This window comes from Brassica napus, chromosome C2, assembly GCF_020379485.1.
Source record: "Brassica napus cultivar Da-Ae chromosome C2, Da-Ae, whole genome shotgun sequence".
Taxonomy (NCBI): Eukaryota; Viridiplantae; Streptophyta; class Magnoliopsida; order Brassicales; family Brassicaceae; genus Brassica; species Brassica napus.
Genome location: NC_063445.1, coordinates 53,051,422 through 53,059,017, shown reverse-complemented (window position 1 = coordinate 53,059,017; position 7,596 = coordinate 53,051,422).

Sequence of the window (7,596 nt, the reverse complement as noted above, 5' to 3'; positions counted from 1 at the left end):
TAGAGATTATATTTTAGGGTTTCAATCTTTACAAAACAACCAGATTCGATTCATGTTTTCAGAATTCGAAATACCTTTAGGTTTTGAAGATTGTAGAACCGGACCACCAAGAGAAGCTCGAGCTGGACGGGACGCGAGCTGGAACAAGTGGGAACGCGAGCTGGAACGAGCTAGAACGGACGCGTGCTGAGGCGCGAGCTGGAACGGAACGCGTCTGATCGGGAACGCGAGTTGTAGCTGTCCGGGATGCAAGCTGAGAACGGATGGAGCTGAGGCTGAGTTTGTCTAGTATCAGGAACGCCTTAGGGCTGGGGCTGATCGGATGAACACGAGCTGGAACGCTTGCAAGAACATATTAGGGTTCGTCGGGTTCGGATTAGGGTTCCAAGGCAAATCAGTGCGCACTGTATCGGTGCGTGAGGGCGCGTCGGTGGTCAGATCGACAAACGGTTTGCACTGACTGATTCGTCTTGGCAAGAGCTTCAATTAGATATCTTGATCGTTTTCTGGGTCCTCACGGTTTCACTACAAGAAAACACACCGAATTCTGACGGAGGTTCCGACGGACACCAAGGTCGTCGGACATTTGTGACGGAATACTGACAAATTTCCGACCAAATCCAAAAAAATTAAGTCGTCGGAATTTTCCGACGACTTTTCGACGACATTCCGATAAAAAATGTAACCGTTGTAGTCGTCGGAAGTTCGTCGGTATATTCCGACGAATTTCTGACGACATTACGATTAACAGCAAAGTCGTCGGAACTCCGTCGGTATTTTCCGACGGAATTCCGACGAACCATGTGACCGTTGCCGACAAATATATATGACCGTTGTATAGCCGTTTGAGATTGGACAATACCGACGGAATTCCGACGGACTGCTTTACATCCGTCGGAATTTCGTCAGAAAGTCGTTGGAGGTCCGTTCCTATAAATACAACCCCTCCTCATTCAACTCATTCACACTTCATTCTCTCTTCATTCTCTTTAGTCATAACAATTCCGTGAAAATCATGTCTTCAGAAGTTTATTATCGTTCGTGGATGGATAAACCTCATTTGGATCCGAACACCAATTTGCTTACGGAAGAATACGTTCAAGGGATTGGAGAATTCATGAGGCTTGTTCAACAGCAACCGGATGCAAAAAGTGGTATGTTAAGATGTCCCTGCTCTTCTTGCAATAATAATAAGGTTATAAAAGAATTTGATGTTTGGACTCATTTGTATATGAAAGGGTTTTCACGTAATTATAAAGTTTGGTACCTTCATGGGGAAACTGGTTATGAATATGGTAGTACTAGCGAACCTCAGCCTGTTAGTGAACCTCAGCCTGATATTAGGTTAGAAGAATCTAGAAAGGATATAGATTATGATGTAGGTACTGAGCAGATGGTACATGATCATTACAGAGGGGAAGAACCAAACCCCGAATCTAGGAGATTTTTTGACATGTTGGATGCAGGAAAGCAACCTTTGTATCAAAATTGTAGAGATGGTCATTCAGTCTTATCATCTGCAACTAGATTAATGGGTATTAAGACAGACTATAATTTGGCTGAAGAATGTATGGATGCGATTACTGATTTTTTCAAAGGTATTCTACCTGAGGATAACCTTGCACCGGGTTCATACTACGAGGTTCAGAAACTTGTTGCAGGTCTTCAACTACCGTATGAAGTGATAGATGTATGTATTGACAACTGCATGATCTACTGGAGAGCGGATGAGACACGGAATGTATGCAAATTTTGTGGGAAACCTCGTTATCAGGAGACGAGGGGAAGAGTTCCGATCCCATTCAAAAGAATGTGGTATTTGCCTTTGACGGAAAGATTGAAGAGGTTGTATCAGTGTGAACGCACAGCAAAAGCAATGAGATGGCATGCAGAGCATTCCACAAATGGTGAGATTAGACATCCTTCAGATGCAAAGCCTTGGAAACATTTCCAGTCAACATATCCAGAATTTGCGGAAGAGAGAAGAAATGTTTATCTTGGATTATCTACTGATGGTTTCAGCCCATTTGGAAAGCATGGAAGGCAGTATTCTCTATGGCCAGTTATTGTGACACCGTACAACTTACGGCCGAGCTTGTGCATGCGACGAGAGTTTTGTTTCTCTCAATTCTCGTCCCCGGGCCAGATCATCCTAAAAGATCACTAGATGTGTTTCTTCAACCACTAATATATGAGTTGCAACAACTATGGGCACACGGTTTTGAGACATACGATGTTTCGCCCAAAGAAAACTTTCAGATGTGGGCAGTACTTATGTGGACAATAAGTGACTTTCCAGCATATGGTATGTTATCTGGATGGACAACACATGGGAAGCTATCATGTCCATATTGTCAAGATGACACAGATGCTTTCCAACTAAAGAAAGGAAGGAAAACGTGTTGGTTTGACTGTCACAGACGATTTCTACCACCTGATCATCCATACCGCAGGAGTAAGACTTCGTTTACGAAGAACAAGCAGGTGTTTGATGGTCCACCTGAGGAAGTTAGTGGGAAAGATTTGTTGAAGCAGTTTAGGTATTTTGATGCAGAAAGGACGCCAGATGTAGGTGGACATGAAAACATTCGAGTCAATGCAGTTGGAGAGCTACATAACTGGCACAAAAAGAGTATTTTCTGGGATCTGCCATATTGGGAGAGTCATCTATGGCGGCATAATTTAGATGTCATGCATATTGAGAAGAACTTTTTCGATAATCTGATGAACACAGTCCTTAACATCCAAGGTAAAACGAAGGATAATTTGAAGTCAAGGTTGGATTTAGTCGATATTTGTGATCGTTCTGAACTTCACGTTGATGAGAACGGTACGGCCCCTTTTTCCCATTTATCGGCTAGATAGTGCTAGAAAAGAAGAGTTCTTTGATTGGATTACAGATAAAGTGAAATTTCCTGACGGATATGCATCAAATTTGGGGAACTGCGTTGATAGAAGCGAAGGAAAGTTTACTGGCTTGAAGAGTCATGATTGTCATGTAATTATGCAGCGCCTCCTTCCGTTTGCTTTTTTCAGCATTATTGCCACGTAATGTTCATGAAACAATTGCAGGTATATTATATTTTTACAATTTAATTTATTTTTATATTTAACAATTATGCTTATAAAAACTTAACAACCGCTTGAAAATTTTCGCGAATTGGCATTTGGTATATTTTAATTATACCGACGAAATACCGACGACCCCGTGTCCGTCGGAATCGTCTGATATAATAACCCTCCTCCTTCTTCTTTCTTCGTTATCTCTGCATCTCTCTCTCTAAATTCCTCTCTCCACCGGTGATTCACCGGCGATTCCTCTCTCTACACCGGCGATTCATCCCTCTACACCGGCGATTCCTCCCCCAAACCCTAAATCATGTAAGAATCATCCCAAACCTTCTTTAATCTCAATTGTTTAGGGTTTTGGATGTTAGATCTCGGATTTTAGCTTGTTTGATTGATAGTTTAGGATATATAAGTTAGGATTGTTGTTTGGATTGTTGTTTTAGTTTTTTTTGGAACATTTTTTTATTTTTAAAAACGTTTTTTGATTTTTTAAAACGTTTTTTTCATTTTTAAAAACGTTTTTCAAGTTTCCAGTAATGAAATATATATAATAAAACGTTTTTAAAATTTTTTAAAAATATTTAACAACATTTTTCTATATTTATAAATTTTTTATAATTTTGTATACATATATATATATGTAAATCATGTAAAATAAAAATTTTAAAATTTTTTAAAAGTTTTTATAAGTTTCCACTAATAAACTATGTATAATAAAACATTTTTTAAAAAAAATATAAATATTTAACAACATTTTTCTTCATTTATAAATTTTTAACAACATTTTTGTATATTTATAATTTTTTTATAATTTTGTATACATATATATATATATAAAAGGTTTAATAGTTTTTTTTAAAACGTTTATAAAACCTTTTGTTAATATATAAATGAAAACATTAAAAATAGAAATGATTTGAAAATATGTTCGATGTATTAATTTGTTTTTTTTAGGGCCGAGGATGAAGCCCGCCCCGCAGCCCGTCTTCGACGTAGTTCGGTGAGCAGTTCCCGTGCATCGGGATCGTCTCATGACTCGGTTCCCGCATATATTCCCGCTCCAGCTCCCTCTGCCCCTCACGCTGCCCCTCACGCTGCTGCTCAACAGGATCCGGGGGTCATGCCGGTTCATCTATTGGTTCAACAACCAGGTCGAGAGCATCTCCCGTTTCTCCAACCCAACCCACGACGAGGCCATAGCACTTGGTTAGTATTTTTTTTATTTGTACCGTTATATTTTTTCCTTTAATTAACTTGCTAACTTGTATTTTTTTTACAGGTTCACCAAGTCGAAAAATGGCATTAGCCGGAGCATCAACCAGATGATGTACTCCATGCTCCGTTTTGGATATCCAAAGTGGAGTGTGATCCCTAACGATGAACGAGAGTTGTGGTTTCATCAGTTTGCGGTATAGTAACTCTTCATTTTTTTTAAAGTTTTTACATTTTTTTAAATATATTTACTTATTAAATTGTGTTTGTTTTGTAGCAAGAGTTCAACTGGCACTCCGATCTTACGGAAACAGTCCGTAAGAAATTCAACGAAAAGGCCATGGACTCTTACACAAAGCAGATAAACGCGTGGAAGACAGTTTGGCAGAAGAACAAGAAGCCACGGTTCATCAACGGGACGGTGTGGGAGCAGTTGATAGCTCATTGGGAGAAGGACGAAACTGCAGAGACGTCTTCTAGGAACTCCAGGAACTGGAAGAGCGATCGTGGCGGGAAAGGTATGTATGTGCACAACCTCGGCGCTTGCTCTATGTCTACTAAGGAGGATGAACTTGTAAGTTTTTTATTATTATTTATCTTTATATTTTTTAAATAAATATTTTATATATTTCTTGGCTAATAATAGCGGTTTTTTTAGATCAAAGCAAATGACGGTACTCCCGTTGATCGTCTCCAACTCATTAAGGTGGCTCACACTAACAAGACGACGGGTCAAATTCAGGACCCCGTGATCAAAGGTGTAGTTGATTTGGTGGAAGCTGAAATAGTTTCCCAAAGCTGAAATAGTTTCCCAATCTCAGCCTATCTCTGATGACGGCGACTCCACCGAAGCTTCAACCAACCTGTCTCTATTGCAAATAAATGAGATGGTTGAAAAGGTAATTTTTTTTATTAATATTTTTTTTTTATAATGTCGATTACATACTTGTCCCTATTTACTTACTTTAAATATTTTTGTAGACGGTTCCTAAAAGGAAAGGAGGCCGTTTAGTTGGGTTGGCCCGTCGTGCTTCTTCGTATCCGGCATCTTCTTCGCAAGCTCCGTATGCCGATCCCATGATTCTCGAGGAGCTACATGACAAAGATGAACGGATTGGGGCATTGGAGGAGCAGAACACCACTATCCTTTCGGAGAATGCCACTATCCGTTCGGAGAATGCCACTATCCTTGCTGAGTTGGCATCCCAGAAGAAGTTCAACACCGAGATTATGCAGAAGCTAGATCGTTTGATGTCTTCGAGTTCATCTTAGTTTATTTCGGCTTTTTAAAACTTTCGGAATGTTTTTTTTTCTATTTCGGTTTGTATGAATTTTAAACTTTATGGATGTTTTTTTCCTATTTCGGTTTTTATGAATTTAAATTTTATAATATTATTATTTTTAAATTTCTGATTTTTTTAATTTATTAATATCAAAAAATATATTAAAATGCAAAATTAATTTGTAAAAAAAAATGGGTATATACCGACGGACAATGGTCATCGAAATATACCGACGGACATATATCAGTCGGAATTTACCGACAAACCACATTTCCGTCGGAATATACCGACGAACGAGGTTCGTCGGTATATTCCGACGACCGTTGTCCGTCGGTAAATTCCGACGGATATATGTCCGTCGGAATACACCGAGGAACACTCTACGTCGGAATTGTCCGACGAACGTTCTCCGTCGGTACGTAGTTTTTCCGATGAACTCTGGTCTCGTGTATCCGCATCGTAATATCGTCAGAAGTTCGTCAGAATGACGTTTCTCGGTATTCGTCAGAAAGTCGTCGGAAGTTCTGACGAAATTTCGACGAATTTTTTTTTTCCGACGAAACGATACCGACGGACGGGTTCGTCGGAAATTCGTCGGAATCGGTCTATTCCGACGAATTTCCGACGATTTCGGCCATCAGAATCCCCCTGTTTTCTTGTAGTGTTTGGGAGAACGACCTCTTTGAAGTTCCGAGGTAGATTCTTTTTGTTTAGGGTTTTAGGGGTTTGGTTTTAGGGTCAGGGTGTTAGAGACTATCGTGCTGATAACGTGTTGTAAAACGAAGGTTTTAGGTCTGAATATTTCTATGTTTTATTAATGAATAAGAGATCCCTTTATATAAGAGTTATCTGAGAGATTAATGGAAATACATAAATGGAAAGATTAAAAATCATAGACATAGATGAAATAGAAAAACTAGAAGAATGGAAAGTCTCTAGCCGACTTTCCCTCTCTCTCCATGCCGCGGCCGCCGCCTCTCTCTCTAGGATTTGGGCCGGTTATGAAATGTGCCGGTTATGGACATCAACCAATTGATTTATAACGAAACCTAATTTGTTAGTAACAAATAATAGAAAACAAAACATTAAACCCGTCCACACGGGTGTCTATTCCATTTTAGTAGATTAAATTTAAAGTCGGGTTATTTGTTAAAATGTTGATTAAAATATTGCTCTTGAATATTCAAGCAACCAAAATAATATAGTATGTAACTCGTCTCTCATTTAATAACATTTTTGGTTATCTTGGTGAGTATTTATTTATTTTAAAATTATGAAATACTTGTTTGAAAAAAAATTCAATAAAAATATTGGTAATCATCCATATTATAGAAAATTTAATATTTTAAGTAAAAATAATCATCTATGAATTTAATATTAATTAATTTTATTCTAACAATATTTTTTATATAATATTTTTTTATAGTCTAACTAATCTAAATATATAATGTTGGTATCTTAAAGTATTAAGTAACTTAAAATTCATTTGATTTAATTATATAATATATATCATATCTTTAAATATATTCTTTGGATAAACATAACCAAATAGTAGATATGTTTGTGTTAATATTTTTGTTACGATTTTAACACTTGTTTGTATATTTTTTTAATATACCATTTGGTATATATTATTAAATTTTGGAGTTTTAGATTTTGTTTATTATGCTTCAAATGTCAATAGATAGTTGGTTCAGTTTTTTATGCTTAATGATTTCTTATGTGTTGCAAATATGGTGGTGAACATATGTTGCAGGCATGATATATGACCGGTATGATATAAATTTATGAGTCAATATGATACACGAAAAAACATTTCTTTGTATAATAAATTGTACACTGGTTCTTGGAAGAGTTGTATTTTTTTTGGCAGCCGTTCTTTTATTGATGTTGGTATCCTTGCAAGTGCTCTCCTTGGTGTTTAGCTCCTTCAGATTGCGTGGATACAAAACCGGTTAGATGAATTAGTCAAAAACAAAAAAAAACCGGTTAGACAAAATTAAAATTGGTGATGTGATTTAAATTTTCCGTG